Source organism: Plecotus auritus (assembly GCF_963455305.1).
Source record: "Plecotus auritus genome assembly, chromosome: 14".
Lineage (NCBI taxonomy): Eukaryota > Metazoa > Chordata > Mammalia > Chiroptera > Vespertilionidae > Plecotus > Plecotus auritus.
Genome location: NC_137780.1, coordinates 11396840 through 11423801, shown reverse-complemented (window position 1 = coordinate 11423801; position 26962 = coordinate 11396840).

The window sequence follows — 26962 nt, the reverse complement described above, 5'->3', positions numbered from 1 at the left end:
TTTTCTATTACAGATCAGTTGGTTGTTAGGTCTTTCAGCTTTTGGATGTCTGAAACAAAGTCTTTATTTTTTTTCCTTTAGTTTTGAAAAATATTACTACTCATAGACATAGAACCATGGAACAGACTGAAGAACTTCAGAGGGAAGGTGGGGGTAGGGGGAGGGGGAGAGAAGTTAACAGGGGAATTTCTATGCACATATGCATAGCCCCTGGACTACACAGACAATAGTGTAATGAAGACTTGGGAGGGTTGGGTGTGGGGTGGAGGGGGTCAATGGGGGAAAAAAACCAATTTAAAAAAAAACAAATAAAGGGGGCATATGTAATACTTTCAACAATAAAGCTACATTTAATAAAAAGGAAAAAGCCCTAACTGGTTTGGCTCAGTGGATAGAGCGTCAGCCTATGGACTCAAGGGTCCCAGGTTCGATTCCGGTCAAGGGCATGTACCTTGGTTGCGGGCACATCCCCAGTAGGGGGGTGTGCAGGAGGCATCTGATCGATGTTTCTCTCTCATCGATGTTTCTAACTCTCTATCCCTCTCCCTTCCTCTCTGTAAAAAATCAATAAAATATATATTTTTAAAAATAAAAGATAAAAGATATTCCTACTAGAGGTAGAACTCAGGTTGGGAGGTTTTGTCTTTTACTTTTAGTGCTTTGAGGTCACTCGCGAATAGCATCGTTTTCCATGAGGAGAAGAAGCCTTCTGATCTTTGTGACTCTATGCGATGGTGTGTGTCTGTGCATCCTTGGTCCAGGGTGGCTGTCTTCTGGGCCGCCCTGAGGCTCAATGCCTCCCAGCATCCTCTCCCTGCCCCTCCATCTGGACCTTGCACTGTGTCGGAACAGGCTACACACTAGATTATTCCAACTATGAAATTCTGGAAAAGGCAAAATTATGAAGATGGTAAAAGGATCACTGGTTGCCAGGGGTCGGGAAAGGGGGAGGGATGAATGGGAGAAGCACAGAGAATTTTTATGGCAGTGAAACTACTCTGTATGATAGCATAATGATAAACATATGTCGTTACACAGTTGTCCAAATTCACAGAATGTAAACATCAACAGCGAACCCAAATGGAAGCTATGGTCTTTGGGTGACTTTGACGTGTCGATGTAGGTTGGTTGACCGTAGCAAATGTACCATCTGGAGGAGATGTAGACACGCATGTGGGTTGGCCAAGGTACATGGGCAATCTCAGGCTTCCCCTCAATATTGCTGTGAACCTAAATCTGTTATTTAAAAAAAAAAAAAAAAAACAAAAAAAAAAAAAAAAAAAAAACAGTCTTGGATGGGAGGGACAAGATCAACCAAAGACCTTGTATGCATAACCCATGGGCACAGACAATGGGGTGGTGAAGGCCTGGGGTGGGAGGCGGGATGGGCTAGAAGAAGTCAATGGTGGAGAGAGGGGGACATATGTAATACTTTCAATAATAAAGATGTTTTCAACATAGTCCTAAAAATAAATTTAAAAACATACTGACCGACATTGCCTTAATCTTTCCCCAAGATAGACTAAACTTCAGTCTTCTTCCTCAAAGCCCATGGCCTCCCTCCTATCCTGGCCCTTAGAGAACCACACCGTGTGCTCTAACCCCAGAGTCTTTCTCCCCCCACCCCCCTTATCAGAGCATTTACTTTAGTAAACTTGGAATTACAAATTCTTTCTCTGCCTCTTTGAGATGTAAATCCCCTTGATTCTTTTTAAAAGGTCTCCTAGCAGTTTTATAACTTGGGTCTGTCTCACTAGGCCCGGGAGCCACCCTTTGAGATCCCTGTCTCCTATTCACTGTGGGAGAACAGGAGCCTAATTTTGTTGTTCATGATGCTCAGAGCATACAGCTACCTCCTGGTATGAAGATAAAAGAAAAGTTAACTATTCCTCTGGGTAAGGCCAATTAGCAAACAGAAACGCCTGAGATTCCAATCAAAACCTCTTCTCATCCCCCATGTGCTTAAGAAATTGGGTTCAGACTGAGTTATTGTTCTCTCTTGTCTGTTTCAAGAGCCTCCAATAATATTTTGGTTACCTGTTTAACTCTGGTGTAATCTGTGCTTTTACAATATTGTCATTTTAGTTTTGTGAAATGGCAGTTTTAAGAAAGAACTGGAGGGTGGAAATACAGATGAATAATATCGACTATAAATAAACAGTATTAGAATAGTCATCCCTTTTGTTTTCTTCAAACTGTCTGTAAGCACGGATCCACACAAGTTTCCATTCTAAAACTAGATAGAACAGCTTGAAAAGGTTAAACCAACAAGTTCCTCTCTACCTCAATGTATTGGATCATGACAATGGTGTTCATTTTAATACTCTGATTTAGCGTGTAATCACTGGAATTTGCCCTGTGTACAAAGAAAATATCTCAAGTAAAAAAAAAACATCAGTGGGAGCAGTTTTGAAAATCATTTTCTATTGATAACATTCTGCTTCCAGAATAAGACCTAGCCCACAATTTGAAACTTTATGGTAACATGAAAACAGTTCACAATTACTGTAATTTAGAATTTAACTCACATTCAAATTGAAATGGGTGGGAAAATGCATCCCTGTGTGAAACTGCTCTCACTGTGTGTGTTTTGAAGCATCGTTTAAAATGTAAAAATCAACATCGCTATTCCAGTCCCAGCAAAGTGCTCTCCCAAATGCCGCAGTAAACTCGTCACTGGGAGACTGACAAGGCTTTCCGATGCGATTGTTCTTTCACCAGAAGAAAGGCAAAAATTGCCAGTGTGTCTCAACTTAAAATAAGATGTGATTGCAGTTAGGAGAATTAGTGCTGATGAATATGTATTGCAAACGCTTATGTTTAAAAATAGCCTTTATCTCCATTGCAACCTGTACTTAGCAGACAGACTACATTTTTACTTTGAACATCCTCATACTAACTTTCTTCATACCAAAGGTACTGCAGAGCTACATTTTAAAGGAAAGGTTGACACAATATTTGTTACAAATCTGAAATGTTTGGGCTGCCTTTTTCTAGTCTCTGCTATTTACTTGTGTTATATTTATATACACTTCCGTCTGGTTCATATTTGGTTGACTTGATCTTATTTTTTTTAATTTATTTTTCTTGGTTTCAGAGCGTAAGGGAGAAGAATGGAAACATAAATGATGAGAATCATTGATTGGCTGCCTCCAGCACGCCCCCTACTGGGGACTGAGCCCACAATCTGGCCATGTGCCCTGACCAGAATCCCACCGTGACCTCCTGTTTCATAGGTCCAAGCTCAACCACTGAGCCACGCCAGCCAGCTGGTGGCTTGCTCTTAGAATACAAACTCCGCCCTTCAATATCTTTTTTCCAGCATATATAAATATTTACTTAATTTTAAAAATCTTAACATTTGTTTTATCATTAAACATAATTCATATTCTGTCAGTGGTCAAATTATAAATTTACCCAGTTATTTATGCTAATAAATTGGATTAAAGGCTTCTAATTTATAATATATATTACACCTATATTATATAAATTCATAATATAGCCCATCATCAAGAATATCAAATAATTACCTCTCTAATAAAAAGCTTTCTTCGTGTATGATCACAAAATGAATAAAAACTGATAAAATTCTTTGAGCCTTACAAAAAATTAAACATTGTCCTAAAAATGAGGAATATCCAATTAACTTTTGAAATGAATTTCTTTATTTATTTACTTCTCTCTCCTCTCTCTCTGAGTGGTGAGCTTTCAAAAAACTTTGTCCTTTGTTATGGTCTTATAAAAATAATGTTTCTTCCTATAATTAGAAAGTTTCCACCAGTAATTATCTTAAGACATTATTTATTTTTGGAAGGAGACTTGACTTGAGGTCGTAGGCACACAATACAGTATGCAAATGATGTATTATAGACCTGTGCACCTTAAACCTCTGTAAATTCAATAAAAATTGTAAAAGGCATTGTTATGATTTTAACACATTCAAGTCAATTACAGAGTTATTCTTTTAGCTTTTACAATGCTCTAAATGTATTTAACATCATAATGTTAACATGTTTATATTTCAGTGATCACCTTTTGACATAAACTGTGAAATGTCATTTAAACGTGAGTATGATGTATTATTTATAACAGCATGCATATATTACAGATTGTACTAGCTTAAGTGTTAAATCTTCAATAAGTAGATAAAGAAATAAGCTAAGAATTGAAAGGCAACTTTTCATTAACATTTTACAGTACTGTTAAACTAAACAAGAAAACAATTTCATGTTCAAAACTGTGATATTTGTGTTTCAAACATTATTTTAAAATAATCATTTTAAATAATCATTATATTTCCATAAGAATTTTTCCCCAAGGATACATATATATATATAAGATATGATTATTTAAATTTTGGAACTACTTTGTATTTTCTCAGCCAGAAATTAAAACTACCTGTGCTTGAGATTTTTGTGAGATAACTAGTGATAAGTTATAAAATTAACATTAAGAATGATAATGGATGCATATAAGTCCTTCAGTTGATCTCTTATATGCATGCATATAAGAGTAACCAATGGATGCAAAACATTGGGGGGTGAGGGCATGTAGGGAGTGGGATGGGGGGGCAATGGTAAGATATGTACACATATAATATCTTAATAAAAAAAAATTTAAAAAAAGAAAAAAAAAAGGAGACATATGTACTACTATTTGTAATACTTCAAACAATTAAAATATATATATATATATAAAATAAATAAATAAATAAACGAAAAAAAAAAGAATGATAATGGATATAACATTAAGATGTTCGCCTGAGCACAAGGTAAAGTTGACGATGAACTTTGCAAGTGTTTTATACATTAAATTAGGATTTTTTTTCCAAATTTCCTGTGGGAAGAAGTTACATTAAAAAAAAGAAATAAAAGTTCTGCTTCCCAGTATTTAGAACGTAATTAAGCAGGTGGTTAATGGAAGCATTGTCAAAATTTGAAATAATTAACACTACTAATAATTTCACAAAAACCAGGATTTGTACTTTCCAGTATCAGTTGGATAATTTCAAAAAAATAAGAATTTGTTCTTCCCAGTATTGGTTTAAGAACCGGAATAAGTTATGTAAGTTTGATATAACTCTTGTAAGCCTTTTAGTCTCAGAAGGATATAGATTGATGGCATTTGGTGCTAAGTTCTGAGCTCAGCACTTAAGACATTTCTTAAATCTTTTTTACACTTTCTGTTGAGTCTATTGCCAAAAAAAAATCTGTCCTTAGAGTAATTGAAATTTGCTCTGGATTGTCATTGAATGATACACAGCAATACACTTTAATTATAGCAACAGACATTTTTATTTTTTTTACTTACTATCACATTGAACCAAGAAAATAAAATGATTTGTCAACTGTGGACAAGCAGATAATTGGTGTAGTTTGTTCAACTAAAATGATGTCTATTTTTTAGATCTTTTGCAAGGTTAAAAATATGAAGGCCATAAGTCATATTTCAATGGAAATTTAATAGCCTTACAAAGTCCTCTAAAGTCAAGTCAAATATTTGCTTTGCGTTACTGCTATATACTGTCCATAAAAAGCTAACATTCACAGATCCTAGCAGTATTGCTAGAATAACATGTAACTTGTTGGCCAATGGCTTGGGAATCATTGGATAAGAACATTGTGGGTTGAATTATTTTGGTTTCAAACATTTAGATAGTAGCCTACAAATATAATTTAAATAAAACCTACCACATCACCTAAATGCTCATGCCCTACAAAGCTTCAAGTGGCCCTGGCTGGTGTGGCTCAGTGGATAGAGCATCGGCCTGCGGACCAAAGGGTCCCAGGTTCGATTCCAGTCAAGGGCACATGCCTGGGTTGTGGGCTTGATCCCCAGTAGGGGGCGTGCAGGAGGCAGCCGATCAATGATTCTCATCATTGATATTTCTATCTCTCCCTCTCTCTTCCTCTCTGAAATCAATAAAAATATATATTTTTTTAAAAAAGCTGCATGTGGACAGATGCTTGGGTTTTTAAGAACTTTCGTAGAGAAGACACTAGTGGAACCAGGCTCCAAAGCAGTATAACATGGTGTGAAATATAATTGTAGTAATATACTATTCACGTATGGATCCACTAAGCCATTGCAAACCTCTACATTTCTACTGGGTGGGCCAAAGGAATGACAGACCTATGTAGGAGGGGGAATCTGGACACTAGATATGCCTAGTTGTTGCAAATCCCGACAACCAATTACAAATCACATTTCAACAAATGTAATTTTTTTCCTTGTGTTATTTAGGTTAAATATGTATACATACACATACACTCAGTGACCAGATAATTATGATCTCTGAACGCATAATAATCTGGTCACTCAGTGTGTGTGTGTGTGTGTGTGTGTGTGTGTGTGTGTGTGTGTGTGTGTGTGTGTACTAGAGGCCCGGTGCATGAATTCGTGTATGAGTGGGGTCTGGCCAGCCTGGCCAGGGGGAGAGGACATGGGCGGTTGGCCAGTCTGCCTGCTGGTCGAACTCCTGGTCGAGGGGACAATTTGCATATTGGCCTTTTATTATAGAGGATATACACTGAGTGACCAGATTATTATGCGTTCAAAGATCATAATAATCTGGCCACTCAGTGTATATATCTATCTATAATGTGTGCATAGATATAAAATATATTATGTGCACATAAACACCCACATATAGTCATCTTTTATGTTGGACCAAAATACACACGAGAATGTCAAAGTCTTTACTTAGTACTTTTATGTGTATCATAATCAAAACTTGACCTTTCCAAATGATGCGTAGAAAATATCAGCTTGCATATATTAAAGGATTTGGATGTTTAAAGAAAATATATTTTATACCAACACACTTTTATTCAGTCCCAAGAATTGAAAGTACCTTGTTTTGAAAAAGTACTTAAAGTTGAGAAAATGGAAAATAGTAAGGAATGAAAAATATTGATGGTTATTATTAACAAGTGATTTCATGTTAATTTAGTATATTTGTAGTATCAAGGTAATTGGAATTGGATATCTAGTATAGACTGCCAGTTTGCATTTCCAAGATGGTATATAAAACATAAGTCAACATAGCTACGTCCATGCAAATTCACATGTAGTCATATTGATTAGTAGTAACATAAACAAAAATAATTTGGATGCATTTAGAAAATATTGTATGACAAAACTGATGAAAACCAGCACAGAATAAGTGGCTTACTGAAAATAAGATTCTCAATCTAAATTTTGATGGATTATTGAATTCAAACAAGTAACTTGATTAAAAAGTTTAGTAAAGTTATTATTTAATTGGTTATTTTTTATTAAATTCATGCTAGTGTTGTTATTTCAAGAAATAGCCCTATATTTGTGTTGGCTGTTCAGATATCCTATATCCGTGGTTGGCAAACTGTGGCTTGCAAGCCACATGTGGCTCTTTGGCCCCTTGAGTGTGGCTCTTCCACAAAATACCACAGCCTGGGCGAGTCTATTTTGAAGAAGTGGCGTTAGAAGAAGTTTAAGTTTAAAAAATTTGGCTCTCAAAAGAAATTTCAATCATTGTACTGTTGATATTTGGCTCTATTGACTAATGAGTTTGCCGACCACTGTGCTATATTATTGAAAAAAATAATTCTGTTGTTTTCATTCCGGTTATATAATGACTAGAGGTCTGGTGCATGAAAATTCATGCACTAGAGGGGGGTCCTTCAGCCCAGCCTGCCCCCTCTCACAGTCCAGGAGCCCTCAGGGGCGGGAGGTGAGCCAGTGATCTGGGGAAAGCAACGCCCCCATCACACCTCTGCTGCTGTCACTGCCGGCAGCGCAAGCCTTGGCGGGCCCTGGTTACCTGAGCCTCAGGCGGCCCTGAGTGGCTGGGCATCCGCCATCCGAGGCTTGCCTGTGCCTCAGGCTGGCCCTGGGCAGCTAGGGGGCTGAGGGTGGGTCCAGCTGAACCACGCACCTGCCACTCCCCCCCAGGCGGGGCTGAAAGGACTGGGGGACTCTGGCGGGGCTGAGGGGACTGGGCGCCGCCACCTTGTGGCTATGGGTGCCGCCATCTTTGTGACGTGTGATGGTCAATTTGCATATTCCCTCTTTATTAGTATAATTTTTAATTGATAAAGTAATTAGAATTTTTTTCTCACTGCAGATTTTTGAGATGGGCTACATAAATGCTACTCCCAGGGCCAAAAAAATCTTAACTTATTGCAGGTATTTTATTTTTAAAACTAGTGGCCCAGTGCACAAAATTTATGTATGGGGAGGGGGGTGTTCCTCAGCCCAGTCTGCACCCTCTCCAATCTGGGACCCCTCAAAGGATGTCCTACTGCTGGTTTACAGGAATCGGGACTAAACCGGCAGTCAGACATCCCTCTCGCAATCCGGGACTGCTGGCTCCTAACCGCTCACCCGCCTGCCTGCCTGATTGCTCCTAACCACTCTGCCTGCCAGCCTGCTTGCTCCCAACTGCCCCCCGCCGCCAGCCTGCTCACTCTCAAATGCCCCCCCACCAACCTGATCATCCCCAACTGCCCCTGTGCCAGTGTGCTCACCCCCAACTGCCTCCCCTGCCAGCCTGCTCACCCCCAACTGGCCCCCTGCTGGCCTACTCACCCCCACCTCAGGTATCTGGGATTTATTTATCTTCTATAATTGAAAATTTGTAGCCTTGAGTGGAGGCCAGGGCCGGCCAGGGCAGGCGGGAAGCTTGGCTTCCTCCATCACTGGGGGCAACCCAAGGCTCCTGCTCGCTCCAGCTCCGTGGCCACCGCCATCTTGGTTGGGTTTATTTGCATGCTCGCTCTGATTGGCTGGTGGGCGTAGTGGAGGTATAGTTAATTTGCATGTTTCTCTTTTATTAGATAGGATTCCAAGTCATTATGAGAAATCAATTAGCATATCAAAAGAGATCTAATTCATTTATAAGAATTTACCTGGCTGAGATTTAAAAAGATGTTGATCAGAATGTTGGTGTGAACTCACTCTTCATAAACTATGACTATTTTATAGCATTCCCTTATTCAAAATTCTGGATTTTGCCATGTATCTGAAATCTGCTTTATTTTTTTTCATTCAGTTGTAAAAACTATGTTTAGGGTGTTGTGTATCAGAAATATCTAGTATTGCATAAAATTAAACTTATCTATGAGAATGTGTAAACAAAAAAAAATGCCTGGCTATAAAATTATAAGTAAAGAATAATCTTATTTTTGTTATTGTTGTTAAAACATTAAAAACCCATTAATTGCTAGTCAAGTATGTATAGAGAAATAATAGCAATTTAAAAACCATGGTACAACTAGTAGATATGTAGGTCACTATAATGTTAAACGTTAGAAACACTGAGAATTATAGTGTTATTTCTCCCAGTTTAGAAAAAAATAACTTATCAAGTTTGAACAATGCTGTCTTTTTCTCACTGTATGATTTATGATATACAGTGAGCATCCCTCTATGCCTTGATGAATTATAACTCCTAAGTTTGGATGAGCTTCCAATATTTTATCCTCTGCGGTTTTAATGTCATGGCATATCTCTCAGTTACTTTAATGGGAAGTTTTTGCCAGTGTCACTTTCCTGGGTACATCTTCATCTTTATTGTCACAACCACTCTTCTCATTTAGGTTGAGAAAGTTGCTTAGACTGAGTTTCTGTGGCTGGTTAATTTTTGTGTGTCCATTTTGCTAGTTCACCGTATCCAAATGTTGGGCTAAAAAAGCAGCCTGGATATGCTGTGGTGATATTTTTTAGATGTGACTGCCATTTAATTCAGCAGACATGACATAATGCAGATTACTCCCCATAATGTGGTGGTTATTGTCTAATCAGGTGGAGGTTTTCAGAGAAAAAGACTGAGGTAACTGAGAAAAGGGGGATTCAGTCTCCAGACTGTTCAAACTGCAACACCAGCTCTTTCCTGGGTCTTCATTCTGCCAGTTATCACTACAGACTTCAGACCACCAGTTCCGACAGCTCTGTGAGCCAATTCCTTAAAATCTATCTATCGATCTACCCTTCCACAGATAGAGATATATTTGTAGATATAGATATGTGTACATATCCCATTTGTTCTGTTTTCTGTAGAAATTGGAGTCATCTAAACTACACTAATAAAAAAGAAATATGCAAATTGACTGTACCTCCATGACGCCCACCAGCCAATCAAGAGTATGCAAATTAATCAACAGAGATGGCAGGTTAATTTGCATACACAGGTGTGGAGCAGCCAGGCGGGGCGGGACACCTGCTATGAGGTGGAGGGCGGGGGACAGAGGGAGCTATAGGAGGGGCGCTCTGGCCGGAGCAGAGAAGACTGAAGGCTCTGGCCAGAGCGAACACTGAAAGCTCTGGCCAGAGCAAAGACAGAAGGCGGTGGCCAGAGCAAAGGCCTGGGTCCTGGGTGCCAGAGGAAAACCAGTGCCCACAGGGGAAGGAAGGCCTATTGCATGAACCTTCGTGCAATGGGCCTCTAGTGTTAAAATAAAGATACTATTGCCCTAGCTGGTTTGGCTCAGTGGACAGAGTGTCAGACTGTGGACTGAAGGGACCCAGGTTCAACTGTGGTCAAGAGCACATGCCCAGATTGCGGGCTCAATCCCCAGTAGGGGGCATGCAGGAGGCAGCTGATCAATGATTCTCTTTCATCATTGATGTTTCTATCTCTCTCTCCCTCTCCCTTCCTCTCTGAAATCAGTAAAAATATATATTTAAAAAATAAAATAAAATAAAGAGCTTCTTCTAATTTGTTGGGGTGTGGCAACTACAATCACAAGGATCTTTTTTTAAAAATATATTTTATTGATTTTTTTACAGAGAGGAAGGGAGAGGGATGGAGAGTTAGAAACATCGATGAGAGAGAAACATCAATCAGCTGCCTCCTACACACCCTCTACTGGGGATGTGCCCGCAACCAAGGTACATGCCCTTGACCAGAATCAAACCTGGGACCCTTCAGTCCTCAGGTCAACACTCTATCCACTGAGCCAAACCAGATAGGGCCACAAGGATATTTAGAAGTGAAAGAATGAGTCTGAGTATAGAAGACAAAAGCAGTGATGCAATGGGAGGAAGACTTGACCCACTCCTGCTGGCTCTGACGATGGAGGAGACCAAAAGTTAAGGAGGAGAAGCAGTGTGAAGCTGGAAATCAATTTGATTATCAATAGCCATTTTCTTTTTAATTGCAAGCTATCATGAGAGATCATTCTCCCATCCTCTGGACAAGAAGAAAACCCTGCTGACACCTTACTTTTTACCCAGTGAGACGCATGTTGGACTTTAACAGTGAATTGCAAGATAATACACTTCATTGTTTTAAGCTACTAAGGTCCTGATAATAAATTCATTCTTTCTACTGTGCAGAGCTAGAGATATGTAGCCATATCAGGAATGTGCTCCCTTATATATAACCTTTCAAGAGTTCTGAAACTTTCAGCTGTATGTCCTGAAAGTATTTCAATAGCATCATTTATTTTGCTAGAAATAAGATAGTTCTCTGTACATTACCGTTACCTCAAGGGTGAGGGATCCTATGGAAAGATAATGGCAGAATATTCTGTTGCTGAAACCAAAGAAAGCAGCCAGATAATTGTGAAGTAGTAATAGACAGAATTTATTTGTGAAATCTTATATTTCTTTGAATTTCACTGAAAGTATCCGCTTATAGCTCCCCTCTTGTTGGTAGCTGCCGAGTGGACTGCAGATTGGAAATGCTGTTGAATGTGAAATTTTGCACATTTTTTTATTAAGGGGGAATTAGAATGAGAGATGAGTTGTTTTTTATCATTTTGCCCCTATATCTTCACTGCTCACAATCTGCCTATGCATGGTGGGAGGGAAAATGATTTAAAGGTACATCCTGTCAAGAGACAGAGATGTCTTATCACATTTTGTATTGTAATAGGTGTCAGTAATTAGATTAATAGCTATTTATCCCTGTCCCTGAGTGATATCAAATTGCTGATCTGCTCTATTTACACTGTGCTCAGGTAATTACAAATCCCTTAGTCAGTGACAATGGGTAGGGAGGGAAAGGCATAAATAAGCCATTATCTATTTTTAAGTATCCATAGAAACCATCCCAGGCATATTCATTTCAAGGACTACTTAATGTGCAGAGGTCTCTTATCCCTCAGAGGTGGCATGGTCAGAAGAAGAGGTTGACTAACTGTCAAAAATGTAAAGCTACCCAGTAATTTCTGTACCGCAAATAATACAGAGCACATTACACAGTAGCATTTGCAGATTTTTAAGTGGATTTCTTTTTGTTATATATTTACTGAAAGCATCTTTAGCCTTTCCTAGTGTGAGCTTACTCTAACAAAATCAAAACTAAAGCTAAGAATCCAGGAAATAAAACGTTCTTATGGAGTTATTACAATCTACATCATCTTTATCAAATGTTATAATTTTTATAAATATTAATAAAACATACGTATGTATTAACTTTTGAACAACAAGCATCAACAATTATGAATTAGCCCAGCTGGTGTGGCCTTTGTAGCTGAGCACTGACCAATGAACAAGGAGGTAAGGGTCCCATTCCAGGTCAGGGCACATGCCCGGGTTGCAGGTCCATCCCCACTGTGGGGCGTGAAGGAGTTAGCTGATCAATGATTCTCTCTCATCACTGATGTTTCTCTCTCTCTCCCTCTCCTCCTTCCTCTCTGAAATCAATAAAAGTATACTTTAAAAAAGAAATGTGAATTAGACCTAATTCCTGCCCTATAAACAAAGAACGTTTTCTTTACCCTCTTAGGTTTTGGAAATAGGGGCCTGCATAAATTGAACTAACAACGGGAGGATAAAAGAAGAAAGAAAGTCTACAATGTTATAAGTATTTTATGTGCACAGAAGTTCACAGGAAAGATGTGAAACTCAATGGAGCAGTAGACTGAGGGCTTATGTACCATTTCATCAAAGGAAGGGGGGTTTGGGCGCCAAAGGGCAATAAATCATGGGGACAAGACCAGGAACTACATGGGGGAACTAAGGGAAGGCCAAGGTTACTTAACCTCTATTTTAGGAAGATCTGTTTATGCAAACCCATCTCTGAGCTGGTTCTCACTCTCCAGGGATAAGAATATCCTTCTCACCCACATGCTGAGAAGACACTGCATGCAATTATGTCCTGCTTGTAGGCAGACAAGGGGATGGCAGCGAACTCTGCTGCATGTGTTGATTCTAAATTGCCTAAAGCTCCAAAGGGGCATATTTTGGGATGGCAGAGCCTGTACCCCTTCACAAGACACTGAAGACCTTGACATAATTTATGACACACTCTTGTCTGCAACCCTACAAAATGAGTACCACTTTACCCTTATTTTAAAGACTTAAGAGACGTAGAAATTTTTCCAGCTTGTGTTGCTGGACAAATGACAGAATTACTGTTTGAACCCAGACTCGTCTGGCGTGAAAGGCTGTCCTCTTTGGCCATACACTTCGTTAAGTAGAAATCAGATTTGTGAAAAGAGTTGGAAAATGTATCCCAGAAAAAGAAAGAGCTGGTCAAAAGCCTCCAATGGAAGAGATAGCAGGGGGCCAGGTTCCTCTGGACACCAGAGTATAAATCAGAGGAATGATGAGGAATGACGCTGGAGAAGTTATCAGGATCGGCCAATGAATGGTTTTAATGAACCTGGACTCTGCTGAAGGAACTAAAGCTGAGAGATGGATGTGTGGCTCATGGAAAACCAGAGGAGTTAAACCAGAGTAGAAAGAACGTCGATCGGTTGTTTGTTTAGGAAAAGACAGGAGAGCTCAAGAAAAATAAGGGTGTCAACGAAATTGATGAAATGTACCATGATACGGAAACAAGTGTCAATCTTTTGAATTTAGTAATAGCCAAGTGTGGTAACCAAGGCCAGTGGTGGAGAGGTTTGGGGAGAAAGAAGTGTGTAGAAAGCTAAAAATTAAATGTAAGGCCAGAATGCATTTTGTGTCTTTATTAAAGGTGGTTTTCTGCACGCCATCACAAGGAGGTGAGCGCTGTGAAGCAAGGGGGTTCTTTCTTATAGCTCTATCACCAGCACATGCAATAATAAAAATCTATAGTATGATCTGTATTAGCATTGTTATGTATATTACTCGATAAATGAGTTAACTGGTTACTTTCTCCTAAAAAAAAAGCTTCATGCAGAAAATGTATGACTATAAACTCCAAACATTTCATTAGAGATGCATAAACAAACTAAGTGAAAGTAACCATTTGAGGGCTTGCAGGTATTTCCAAAAGGCTACATAATATTTAATCAATTTATGTAACATTTCTAGGTTTTGGAAATAGGGGCCTGCATAAATTGAACTAACTTATAGAGTTACGTTGGCTGAATTCTTACAGGAAAATGCCGAGACAAGAGGGTGCATCAGTGATTTGGGGAATAAGATACCTTAGTCTATATATTCAATGCTGCCACATACTTAAAAATTTTATGGAGACTATTTTTGTGACTTGTTTGCCAGAAGAATTCAGGGGAAGCAAACAAAACATGGAAGGTTTGGATATAAAAGTTTTAACATATTTCCTAGTCAGGGTCTGCAAAAGTTTTAGTTACATTTTAATTTTCTCTAAAAACTGACATATCACTGAGAGGCTACTGATGTTGACAGATGGGGTTATACATATATTTATGGGATGAGTTGCTGCATGAACTAAACAAGCTACTGCACCAGGAACACCCTGTGGGCATTTATATTCAATTTCAAAACATTTCTAAGGGCAGGCCGACCCGAGATGGAAAGTCCATGAAGAGTAGGTAGCGCTGAATATTGCCAAGTCCCAATCTAACCTCTACAGAAACTCTGCATGGGAAATATTTCTTCTGGAAATAGTAAGAACTTGCTTTGCAGTAACAACGTGGTAAGATGCCTGGTAGAAGGCAGCTTAGAAAAGGCTGAATCAATAAAATCAGAAGCGAGGAAACACTAGCACTTTTTGTGACGTTACGTAAAATTAATTTGTGTGATGTTGTTAGCACAGTCCATGGCACAAGGCTCAATGCATGTTAATTCTCTTTATTACTACTATGCTACTTTTAAGATACTCAAAGTCATCTTTGCTTATGTTTTATTCCACACAGCTAAATAGCTCCAATAAATAAAGCTTGGGTAAGAAGATTTATTTATGTCTAAGATGGAAATGTATTAGGAATCAAGCAAATGCGAATGTCAGGACTTCATAATTAAAGTGGATGATGGGTAAATCCTGAATTTGCATTTTGACATTTAAATGACTGCAAATAAATAATTTTTCTAAAATGAAAATCTCAGCAAACTAAATGGTCCTGAGGAGATCGACTTAGGTTACTCAAGGTAATGACTATCTTGCCGAGATACAAACTGAGGGAAGTTAGGTTGTAGAAATCGCTTTTTCTAAAAATAATCACTTTAGGGACTATTTAAAATCATTTTTAATGAAAAAAAATATTAACACAGCTTTTCTCCTGAAGTCACCACACTTCCATGGGTTCTCTCTACTTATAAATGATGTGCACTGATAGATACAATAAACAGTGATCCCATTTTTAGAATGTTTTTCAATACTGAATAAATATAAGCTTTTTGGCTTCCAAATTTTCTCTATGAACATATCAGAGAATGGCTTAGAATTCATGCGCGGTAGTTTTAATTTTGTAGAAAATGCTTCCTTGTTGCTACATAGTTGATAGCCTGTTGGCACTTACATTAAAAAAGGATTCTTCATCTAGATAGTGTCTTAAAAATTGTCACTAACTAAAGGAAACATTTCCTTCCTGTCACTTTTTAATTAATTGCCATTATAAATAATCAATGTATATTGAGGACATGATTTTGCTGTCTTCATATTTTGAAAATATTTCCCTATTCTTATTTGAAGGAATCAGATCAATTATTTCTTCTCCTATGAAGTGGTTAAAAAACTTTTTTATCATGCCCTAGTTTAGATATTGTCCATTTAAATAGTCATAATATATATTCAGATGTCAGGAGTCTTATAATTTGAAACCTTCTTTTCTTTTTTTCCTTTAATTTGTCCTTTCAAAATTACATATTCTAGAAGAAAACTTATTTGATTATATTTATGAAAATAAATGGTCATATTGGTTACTAACTATGATCTCCAAATCCTTAGATGTAAAGACAAACTTCAAATTGAATTTACATGGTTTATGGTAATTGGAAATACCCCCTCCATTTCCCTCAGGCTTAATTAGGAAAAACATGGAGAAGTTTAGTGACTTTAATTAGCCAGTTATTCATCATGTATTTTTTTCATAATTAAACAGTTCTGTAGCTACTACTCTCATCACAAGTATAATGAAGAAATAAATTACCTTTTAGAAACTGACCAGATTTAATAAGCAATTTCAATGAAAACTACTACATTTATCTTGACTCCAATAGCCAATGGGTATGACCAGCTCATCATTTCAGATTTATGGTATTTATCGCTTCCCTAAATTGAACATAAACTATTAGCTGTAATGCAATCATTTCTAATCCAGTAATATGAGTCTCAACTGAAGTTTAGCAAAATCTATTAAATTAGTTAATATGTCACAAAGTAATTTTTATATACATAATATACTGTGATGTTTCTAGAAACTTTTGATTATCTAGATCTGAAATGAAGAGGGAACTGAGAAGAAAATAGTCGTATATACTGTGGACGATGAAAGGCCAGACGCTAACCTGACTAACTCAGGGAAGGCCACTGAGCCACGCCAGCCAGGCTCCAGTAGTACTATTTGGAATCAGAATTATGTATTTACACTTCCACCTCTTTCATGCCAAAGAAAGAAAACAATTCCTTCCGTTCACAGTGCCAATTAGTTTGTTTAAGTTTCTATCTTTCCATCTACCTATCTATCCATCTATCTGTATTTTTTTTTGAGGGGGGTCAGGCCTTTCATCCTTAAATACTTGAAAATGAGGTAGGTAGATATTTAAACAGATGGAAAAAAAGGATTTATGAAATACTAGAGGCCCGGTGCACAGGATTCATGCACTGGTGGAGGGCGTGGCCTGCAGGGATCAGCCACTGTGGCAGTGCCGCTCATCCTGATCAGCCAAATGGCACCCCCACTGTGGTAGCGCACTGACCACCAGGGGGCAGCTCCTGCGTTGAGCGCCTGGCCCCTGGTGGTTAGTGCACATAATAGGGACTGGTCGACCGGTCGTTCTGGTCATTCTGCTGTCCAGTCGCTGGGCTTTTATTAGATAGGATTTTGTTTCAAGTGTTGTAAACTAAAAGAGGCCTGGTGTGGAGGGAAAGGCAGGGCTGGGTTGATGAGTCTCTGGAACGGGGACTCTGGGCTCTGTGCTGGCAGCCAGAGCAGAGATGACATCAGCTCTCTCTTTGTCCCTCTCTCTCCTTTCCTCTGCACTGCCTCATTTTCATCACAGTCACTCATCATCCCATCTTACATTTGACATACTGTGATTTCCTAAATCACATCAGTGGTTGTCTGGTTAAATCTCATTTTCTCTAATCCATGTGTTGTGAGTAGCCAAAGCTTGGTTTTGCCACTCTTAGATAAGACCCATCTTCAGGACGTTTGTCCTTAAATAGTGGGTATGGCTTTTCCACTCACTCTTCTTGCCTGAAGATAAGCGCCTGCTACCTTGGCTACGATCACTTTGGCCATTTGACTAGAAGAATAGCAATGGTTTTTCTCTTCCCCTTTGCTGCATTCAAATAGTTTTCTCTCCCCACAACCCCCAGCTATCCTATATAATAAAAGGCTAATATGCAAATTGACCAAACGGTGGAACGACCGGTCGCTATGACATGCACTGACCACCAGGGGGCAGACACTCAACGCAGGAGCTGACCCTGGTGGTCAGTGCGCTCCCCCAGGGGGAGCGCTGCTCAGCCAGAAGCCGGGCTCACAGCTGATGAGCAGAGCAATGGTGGCGGGAGCCTCTCCTGCCTCTGCGGCAGCGCTAAGGATGTCCGACTGACGGGTTAGGCTTGTTTAGGCCCGTCCCCGGCAGTTGGACATCCCCCGAGGGCTCCCGGACTGCGAGAGGGTGCAGGCTGGGCTGAGGGACAACCCCCCCACAAGTGCACGAGTTTTGTGCACCGGGTCTCTAGTATTGACATATAACTGACACGCAACGCTACATTAATTTTAGGTATGTAACATGATTTGATATATGTATGTATTGTGAAATAATTATCCAAAAGTTTAGTTAATATCCATCACCTCACAAACTTTTTGTGTGTGTCAAGAGAACTTTTAAGATTTACGCTTAGCAACTTTAAAAATACTATACAAAACAGACTGTCAAATTACAGCGGGAAGGTTAGGGAGAGGTGGGGGAAATAAGAGATCAACTGAAGGACTTATATGCATGCATATAAGAGTAACCAATGGATGCAAAACATTGGGGGGTGAGGGCATGTATGGGAGTGGGGGGGGCAATGGTAAGATATGTACACATATAATACCTTAATAAAAAAAGATAAAAAAAGATAAAGAAAAATACTATACAGCCCTGTCAACATGGCTCAGTGGTTGAGCATGAACCTATGAACTAGAAGGTCATGGTTTGATTCCCGGTCAGGACACATGCCCATGTTGTGGGCTCGATCCCCAGGATGCAGTGTGCAGGTGTGTAGGAGGCAGCTGATCAATGATTCTCCCTCATCGTTGGTGTTTCTATTTCTCTCTCCTTCTCCCTTCTGTTTGCAATCTTTCTGTTTGATGTGACAACAATTGTCTTAAAAAATAAAAAACAAGTAAACCCATGGATTCCCTCATGGACATGGGAAGTCGCGTGCTTCCTCGTGCTCAAGCAGAGCTGACTACACAGCACGTCTCTCTAGCTGAGCCCTAGGTCTCCTGCCTTCCCTGTTGTTTGTTCCTTGGTAAATATTTCATATGTAAGGGCTACAGAGGTGCCAGACACTCCATTCTTAGAAACGGTAATCCCAGGAAAAAAACAAAACAAAAACACCTTCTTTCTAACAGTTGCATAAAAACAGGCAGAGGTCTGGCTTTATTTGGAGAAACTCCAGGATGCGCTTGCTGTCTCCAAAGAAAAATCTCCATGCGCCCGAGGTGATCACCGGTGGGCTGAGTGTGGGAGCAGCGTTTCTCCACAAAAATGCTTCGCTTTCTCAAAAAAGAAAGGTTAACTAATGTATTTTTAATGAGTTTCTTGCTTGAAGTAGTGTCTCTGTGATAAGCCAAATAACCGTATAGTTAGAAACCTTCTGGAAAACAGGGAAGCACTCACGGGAGGTCTCACATTTGAAGGGTTTAGTAACTATAACAACTGCATACAGTGGGGGATAACATACAGGTGGTAAAATAACTGGTTACACCAAAGCATATATAGGAAGACAGAAAAGGATCTCAGGCATCGGCGATGTCAGAGTTTTCACGTCTATATAACTGTTATTAGAAATAGGTGAAAGATTTTGTATTGCATTTCTCTAGTTTACGGTACTTTACTACTATATAAATGCTCAATAAATCCCTCACTATTAATGAAAGTCATTCACCTGCTGTCAGATAGATATGAATTAAAAAGGATCCAAATAAAACTTAAGCCTGGTTGGCATGGCTCAGTGGTTGAGCATGGACCTAGGAACCAGGAGGTCAAGGTTTGAGTCCCAGTCAGGGCACATGCCCAGGTTGCGGGCTTGATCCCAGTAGGGGACGTGCAGTTGGCAGCCAATCAATGATTCTCATTATTGATATTTCACTCTCTCTCTCTCCCTTTCTATCTGAAATCAATAAAAAATATTTAAAAACAAAACAAATAAAACTTAACATAGAAACTTGGAATCTACCAAAAAATTCTTAAAATTTATTTTAATCACATTACAAAGTTATTGCACACATGTCATCTAAGTTGACATATATCAAATATATTATCTAGACTTGGTGTAACTTTTCAAAATAACCTAAAAGAGCAACTATGTGGCCATTAGGGTAGTCTGCTTCAAATTTCAACTCAACTGAATTCTCAATATTTCCGTACTCTGCTGACGTAGGGTACTGTAAAAGTCTCCACCATCCATTACACTCTATCCGTAGCTGCCTTAATGCAGCAATTAGAAGTCGATTAGAAATGTCCAGGAACAATAATACTTAAAGATCAATTAGGAGCCCATGCTGCTAGGAAGATTAAATATTTACAAAAATAACAACAGCCTGGAAACTAATGGTTCAAACTTCATTACTTGAATACATTTTTTTGAACTGCTATTTTCTGCCTCACTTCACTGTAATTGCAGAAATGTAATAGTAGCAGTGAACGTTTCAGATTAAAGTACATAAAAGCCACAAAGCTTTTAGGTCATAATCACACTTGTTTAGGTATTGTACACACAGCATCACAAGCACTTTTGGGTATAGGTTGATAAAGGTCTGGTTGAAAAGAAAGCTTTGTAATTATATTAAGACTCATTATATTTAATGCAACTGATGGAAAATAATGGTATTAAGTTTATTTCTTGTTGGGGAGAAAACAAAACTGAAATGTGTTGGACTACATATTAAGTGTGATATTTTACAGGGTAACAATAAACTCACAGTTATGTGAAAATCAAGTCACAAGTTTCCAAGGAGGTTGTTCCCAGTTTTACACCACCTGTAACTGTTGCTGCTATAAAAAAAGGGTTGATCTATAAAGTTGGTGCATTTATTGCAGAGGATATTAAAAGGCATGGAGTGATTTTGAAAAGTGGCTTATAGACATTTTTTAGTTAGTCCTCCAGGGGTGGGTTTTGTCCACATACAGCAGAGCCATTCCATCAATATTCTGAGTCAGGAAACCAAGATCAGCATGTGTATAGTCAGATGAACAACAGCTTAAGGGGAATGACTTCAAGGATACCAAGATGAATTGCAAATAAATACATGGGAAACAATGGAAGAAAGGGAAAAAGGGAGGAAGGGAGGGAAGGAGGGAGGGAGGGAGGGAGGGAGGGAGGGAGGGAGGGAGGGAGGGAGGGAGGGAGGGAGGGAGGAAAACAATGATCCATAAAACATTTTTAGAGTCTATAAAAATTCAAAATTGTGTTGTTGTTTTTCCCCTCAAATGGCCTTTCACTGTGTCCTCTGAGATGAGAAATGCCAACCAAATGAGATATATTCCACTTTGTGAAGATTCATTAATTTTTTAAAATATTTTTTATTGATTTTTAGAGAGAGAGGAAGGGAGAGAGAGAAATGTGGATCAGCCGCCTCCCACACGTCCCCTACTGGGAATCGAGCCAGCACCCCGGCACGTGCCCTGACCAAGGAATGAACCAACAACCTTCTGATGCACAGGACAACCAACCCTCAAAGCAAGTGAGCCGCATGGGCCAGGGCAAGATTCATTAAATTTAATGTGTTTGCTAAAAGGTTTCTCCCACCTATCTAGTCTTTAACAAAAAAATCGAGGACTAGTTCTTTATTCCTTCTTGTCTTTCCCACACACCCACATGCTCAGCAACTATAGGGACTCTCCACCTCTGAGGTGTCATCATTACCTTGAACCTTTTCTGGACGTGCACCTCTCAGCCTCTCCACAGCCTCAAGTGCGGGTCCTTGCATTCACACCAGTGACAAAGGCCGGAAACATTCTTGTTAAAATGTAAATCAGAGGTTGAAAGGAATTCAGCTTGAGCAGAATATACATAACTATGCTAAACACAGTACAGGGGCAGTTTCAACAGAAGAGACATCTGTGCTAACACTGTGAAGGAGCCTTTATAAGAGAAGTAGTTTGAAATGCCAAAATAAAAAGGCGTGGCTGCATCTTCAGGTCTCAGATATGCTGAAGGATTTCTTTTTTTCCTTCTCGGGCATCTGGATATTAAACTACTCTCGGCGAGGGATGTAAAGAAGATGACAAGGCAACAGTTTTAAATCCCGTTATCTCTCTGTTCTTCTCAAGCAGTAATTCGAATTTCTATGGGAAAATCGTGTTCTGTGTCTCGTTATTCTAGTAATCACGGAAGACTGGGTGAGAAAAATGAGAAATCGTGATTGAATAATGATTTTTGTGACTCCATGCTGCCTTTTTGGTTTTTACAAAACTGTAAGTTATTACAAAATAAATTCTGGCTGTTGGCTTTTCCCCACCCTTTGTATCTAGACTTCCCCATCTCAGTAAACAGTAGCATCTCACACCCAAAAAATCTATAATTAGCTCTTGATTTATCTCTCTCTCATATCACATATCTAAGCCAATATTTCAAATTATCAACATTATTTATCAACTGTACAGCTAACACTCTACTCTGCACCACTATTATGGTTCTCTTTTAAACAACAGTCTCCCACAAATCTATTTGGACTTATTTTCTTTATAGCACGTATCAATAGTGAGAATATATCATGCGTTATAAAGTCTTAGACATTTTTCTATATTAGAATAAAAAACATATTCTATTAATTATTTTTTTGTTTGTTGATCCCACTCTCCCCACCAAAATGAGTAAGAACATTCCTGGGGATTTCTGTATCACTAAATTCCAGAATACTGCTGGCACCAGAGAAGGCTGGTACAAATATGGTGGATAATATGTCAATAGATAATTGCACATCAAAACAACAATGTGAGCCTGGCTGGTGTGGCTCAGTGATTGAGTATTGACCCATAAACCAGGAGGTCACAGTTCAATTCCCCGGTCAGGGCACATGCCCAGGTTGTGGGCTCGATCCCCAGTAGGGGGCGTGCAGGAGGCAGCCAATCAATGGTTCTCTCTCATCATTGATGTTTCTCTCCCTCTCCTTTCCTCTCTGAAATCAATAAAACTATATCTAAAACAATAACAATATAAAATCACCAAGTAAGTGCTAGGAAGGCTAATCAAAAAGACAGACAACAACAAACATTGGTAAGCCTGTGGAGCAACAGGAACTGTTAAATGGTTGCAACACATTTTGGTTTATATTTCTCATGATATCTCTGCTGCATATTCCATACAATTGCCTCTCTACTATTGTTAAGTCTGTTTTTCCGTTATCTTTTACCTGCTGTTAAATCTACTGTACTGGCAATTTAAGTTATTAGGCTGTTTTCACATTTCTTATTTGCTTCCTCTTCATAACTTCTGCCAATATTTTCTGTCTTACATTCTTAGATTTATACATCATAATTATTTTAAACTCTATGTCTGGGAACACTTTTAAAAAAATATCCACTTAATACTTCAAATTTTTCTTCATGTAAAAATGGATTGTGGTCTAAGATCGGTGCTATCGTACTGATTTACAGACTTCGTTTGCGTAAAAAGGATACAGATAAGTTGAGGCTCTGGTTGTCGTCTTTCTTAAGAGAAGATTCATGGTTCCGTGGGTCAGGCGGCTTTTCACTGCAGAGTAACCGTCCTTTGTCACTCAGTCCAGTGGGAGACTAAGACGGTGTGAAGTTGGGCTCTCGTCTTTCAGGACTAAATTACCTGGCTGTGCTTCGCCTTTCATTCCAATGTGGACCTTTCAGAGTCCCAGTCAATAGCTTAGAAAATTGGTCAAGTCTTCATCTGAAGTGGGCCTGCACAGCCCCACGAGGCTGCAGAAATCTCTGCTCCGCTTCTCAGCTTATTACACTGCTTTTGGTTTTTGAATTAGTAATCATTTCAAAAGGGAGAGTGGTCCAGGTCATTACTGAACTTTCCTCCAACCCAAGACTGAGCTCCCAAAATGTTCACTGTCTCTTTAGCTTTCCATGACCTTCACATGAAATATTTATAATTTGTCAAGATTTTTAAGAGGAAGAGTTGGTCTGAAATTAGTCAATCATTGCCAGAAACAGAATATCATCAAAGATAAGATCAATAACCTCATTTGATCTTTAGTTTCCTTCGCTATGGTCTTGCTTTCTCAGTTTGTTGAGGTTTCTTAATGACCAGAGGTTAATTCATTTTTAACTGATGAGTTATGGTTAAAATGGGGGGGCGGGGAAGATTTTCAGAGCTAAAGGTGTTCAAATAGGTGTTCAGGGCATATTATTTCTAAAGTGTCTAATAGACTAGAACACCCAATAAAACAAGTACACATTCACAGAATATAAAATAATAATAAAGCTATACTGAAATGGAGAACATTTTCTGCAGTATTTGAAGAAAAATATCATGGAAAAAATCAATAATTATAACATTAGCATTCATTTAAAAGGCAGTGATTCATAATTAATTGATTTCACAATCTCATCTATATTTCACTGATGTGAACAAATAGAATGTATAGTTTATGATACCTAAGTTATGGATATGCTTTATGTTTAACATATGTAACCTTGGTTTAATGTAATTTCTTAGATATCCAATAATGCTGATTTTTATGCTTTATAACTTTTCCCTCACTTTTTGTGGTCAAAATGTAATTCTGATTATTCTCAAAAGAGGTTTCCTACATATAACCCAGAGACTGTACATCTATTATTAAATTTCAGTAAACCTCCTAGTCGGAGTAGGTGGTACAAATTTTTTTCCAGATAGAATATATTCCTCATTGCTCCCTATATAGCATATCTATTTCTTAACTATGTTTTTGCCCAAAACACATAAATAAATAAAGCTAACATTTATAAAAACTAATAACAGTTTAATATAGAATTGTTGTAGACTAAAACCACAATAACAGATTTGGGAACATATGGTTTCTTTATTATTTTCTGTACATAAAGCAAGAAAATTATTTTAAGATAAAGTATTATAAATTTCCTAAATACTCAAAAATTAAAATATTTTTTATTTCCTGTATTTTTATTCTGCATACTTATGAAATGGCATTATACATTAGATGGCATCTAAAAGCATCCCACATTTTGTTATATTTTCCTCAATGTTTTCTTTTATACTGTAACTAGAGGCCTGGTGCATGAAATTTGTGCACAGGTAGGGTCCCTAGGTCTGGCTGGCAATCAGAGCCGATCTGTGGGGTGACTGGTGGGGCGAGCAGGTGGCCCCCCGCTAGCACCTGCCTTGGCTGGCCTGGGGCCTGCGAGCTGGGAGCTCCTGCATTGAGCATCTGCCCCTTGGTGGTCAGTGCACCTCATAGCAACCAGTTGTTCCGCTGTTCGGTCGATTTCCATATTAGGCTTTTATTATATACTACACGCCCAGCGCATGATTAAATCGTGCAGGTAGGGTCCCTAGGCCTAGCCTCCTTCGCTCAGGGCCATCTTCTGCCCATTCGCCGATCCCCAGGCCAAACGCCCGCCTCTGCCGCCGGGCTGTCAGGCCATTGGGATCACCAGCTCATCCCCGGCTGCTCCAGGGCTCAGGCCTGTGAGAAAGTGGGTGCTGGAGACTTTACCTCCATGCGCGTGCACCAGGCCGACCACTGATGGAACGTGCTGCCTGCTTGGGGCCGCTCACGCGGGCGCTGCTGCTGCCCCTGCCACTGCTGTTGGGGCTTGAGGCACTGACAGAGGCTGTGGGATGCGCCCACGACCTACCTGTCCCAGCGTGAGCAGCCCTGAGCGGGCAGTGCGTTCCATCAGTGGCCGGCCCAGCGCACACGCATGGAGGTGAAGTCGCCGGCGCCCGCTTTCCCGCAGGCCTGAGCTCCCAAGCAGCCAGGGGTGAGCTGGTGATCCCAACAGCCTGACACCCAGCCTGGTCCTCCCACCATCCACCCCAATTCCCCCATTCACCATCGCTGATCCACCGGAGCCAGAAGGCCGGTGGGGGAGGGACCAAGAGATCAGAAGTTCAGCCCGCTCCCCAGTCGCCAGTCCCCAGTCCTGCCCCACCACCGCTCACGGGCGGGGGACTGAGAAGTGGTCAAGAGATCAATGCCACCTCATGGCAACCGGTTGTTTGGTCGTTTTGGTCGTGACGCCTCTTGGCCTTTTATTATTATGATGATGATTATGCAATACCATGCAGAAGGTAGTTTTAATATAGTTAGTGCCCTATGGAAAGAGAGCGGGATTCATAGATTCTAAGTTATTTTTCTTTTAACATTCAAAACAAAGTCTTATTTCTATTACCTTTATAATAAAAATGTTCTAAACATACAGCTTTTTAAAATACCTATAAAACTAACACATATCACCAAATTCTGAAATGTTTTGTTATTTTTAATCCTGACTCTAGTTTCCGGGTACTTCCTCAAATTCTAATAGTATAAAGTGAGTACCTTGTACAGTCATTAAGATAATTATTTTATCTTATAAGCACTTATGTACTATTTTTAAAAATATATTTTATTGATTTCAGAGATGAAGAGAGAGGAAGCTAGAGATAGAAACATCAATGATGAGAGAAAATCATTGATTGGCTGCCTCCTGCATGCCCCACACTGGGGATCAAGCCCACAACCTGGGCAGGTGCCCTGACTGGGAATTGAACTGTGACCTCCACTGACCCACTCCAGCCAGGCAACACTTATGTACTATTATAGAGCAACTAGTAGCCCGGTGCACGGATTCGTGAACACTGAAAGGAAATTAACTAGAATAAATATTTTAATATTGCTATTCGCCCTTTCTCTATAATAGAAGTGTCAGAGATGAAAGAAAATTAGTAAAATATATATGAAAATAACAAAAACATGATATAAAAACATTGATAAAAACAATTGATTACTCTTATTCTAATATCTCCCTGTATACCACATTGAGAGTAAAAACACTTTCAGAGTGCTTGACTAATTTCCCTTGTGATGAAGTATTTACAACTTTAACTTTAACATCACACGCTCTTCAAACTCAAGAGAAAGCAACATATAACTGATCATGTCCGAAAATGGGTTCAGGTAGGAATATTCCTACTCTGTCTAGAGTTTGTCCTTGTGATTTATTAATAGTCATTGCAAATGCTGGCATCACGGGAAACTGTCTTCAAATTAATCAAAATGGCAGGCCAGTGTCAGACGGGGACAAATGTTTATTTTTAAATTGCCAGGGCGTGTCTTATGTACCAGCCGGTGGGTCAGTCGGTCTGATGGACAGACGGACATATGGTCGGTCACTTACCTATTATATATATAGATAGATATGCTTCTAAGTTTAGATGATTTTGCCTTTATTATATGTTTATTAGATATATAGACAAAAAGTGTCCTCTGAAAGG